The sequence below is a fragment of the Octopus bimaculoides genome, chromosome 11, assembly GCF_001194135.2.
Source record: "Octopus bimaculoides isolate UCB-OBI-ISO-001 chromosome 11, ASM119413v2, whole genome shotgun sequence".
NCBI classification, from domain to species: domain Eukaryota; kingdom Metazoa; phylum Mollusca; class Cephalopoda; order Octopoda; family Octopodidae; genus Octopus; species Octopus bimaculoides.
The window spans coordinates 73,494,082-73,496,188 of record NC_068991.1 but is presented as its reverse complement, the minus strand read 5'-3'; positions in this window follow the sequence as shown (position 1 = coordinate 73,496,188).

Genomic DNA, 2,107 nt, shown 5'->3' with positions numbered 1-2,107 from the left:
TATATATATATATATATATATATATATGCGTGTGCGTGTGTGTGTGTGTGTGTGTATGTGCACGCATATATGCAGGAAAACTTATACTTGCACATGCACGGTCATGGATATTTGTGTGTGCATGTGTGTGTGTATCTTAGGTGAATTGCTTTGCATTTCTCATAAGTTTTGCAGCACACATAATATGATATTTATACCCCCAAAGCACAATGAAAAGCAAGTAGAAGATTTGAACTTCGAACTTGATAACCCCAGTCAAATCGTCTCTGCTTTCCTCATACAAAGCCTCAGGTGATTACGATTAGTATACAGACGGTAAACTATGTCGTGTATGTTGTCTGCAAATATATCCGATAAATGTACGTTATCTGAGCGAGAAGGTGTCAAATAGACAACGTTTTCTTTTTTCAATATGGCTGTTAGCGTGAGCGCGAAATATGAGACTGCGCTGCGTCTAAAAGGTAGATTTGATTCAGTTTTGCAACGGAACTCACGCACAGCTTCCCGTACTCCTTTTCCTTTGCCACGACTAAACTCTTTCCACCGCCCACCACTACTACTACTGCAACAATCATAATGTCGATATAGCATCTATCTATCTATCTATCTATCTGTGAATACACTATAATGCATATATATATATATATGAATATATATAACGTGCATTATATATAGACATACATATATAATACATGCATACATGTATTCATACATATATGAATACATACAAATGTATGTATCCATGGCACAGCCACACACATATAAGTGTGTGGGTGTACTGCGTTGTATTGCAGGAAATAAGTATAGATTTTGTGAAAGAGGCATGTGTAAATTAAACCCGAATATCCCGAGACTCTTCTCAACAATTGATTCTTTTCGAAGCATAGACAATGAAAAACGATTAACTGAACTGGTTTCAATGATTATAGAGATTTCACAGATACACTATAAATAGCCACAATTTTTAAAGGTTTCATTAAATCGAGTCAACAGATTTGCATCAATAACGCATTTTTGGAAAGAGTTTAAAATCTCACTGACGATTTGTCAGTGATAGTTACTGATGTTTTAATGTTGTTGATTATTGTAACACCTAAATACTTATTATCCGCTTGTGCTCACTGTCGTGCCGTTATTTTGAATATTACGTTTTATGAATTTCTTGGGCAGACATTGAGTTAAGACGAACATATTTAGCGTGTCTCTCTGTGTATCTGTTCGTCTCCACTATCTGTCTCTTTCTCTCTCTGTCGATGCATATATACAGCCGCAGGCGTGGCTGCGTGGTAAGAAGCTTGCTTTCCAACCACATGGTTCTGGGTTCAGTCCCACTGCGTGACACCTTGGATAAATGTCTTCTCCTGTAGCTTCGGGCCGACCAAAGCATTGTGAGTGGATGCGGCTGACGGAAACTCAAAGAAGCCCGTCTTATGTATATACATATATGTATACATGTGTGTGTGTGCATTTATGTATGTGCCTCTGTGTTTATATTTGCTCTCCCACCACCGCTCGACGACCGGGATTGGTTTGTTTACGCCCCCGGCAAAAGAAACAGGTAGTACAAGTACAAGTCTTTAAAAGATAAGGCCGTTGTTTATATATATTCAGGCATGTGTCTGTGTCTATGTTTATATATATATATGTGTGTGTGTGTGTGTGTGTGTGTGTCAGTGTGTGTGTGTGTCATGTGTGTGTATGTGTGTGTGAGTGTGTGTATCTAAGTGCATGTATGTGTATCTACATGTGTGCCTCTTTGTCTGTATGTTTGCCCTCCCACCACTGCTCGGAAACCGGGATTGGTTTGGTTATGTCCCCGGTAAACGAAACGCGTAGTAAGATTACCAGGCTTTAAAAGATAAGGCCTAGGGTCGATGTGTTCGACTAAAACCCTTCAGAGCGATGCCCCAACATGGCTGTAGTTTATATATATTCACACATTTGTCTGTATATATACGTGTACATATATATATATACAGGGTGTCCACAAAGTCTGGGTACATGGGGATTAACACATACTTTAAAAATAATTATTTCTTATATTTAATTGTTTATATTATGATTTTATTTACTCCATGTACCCAGACTTCGTGGACACCCTATATAT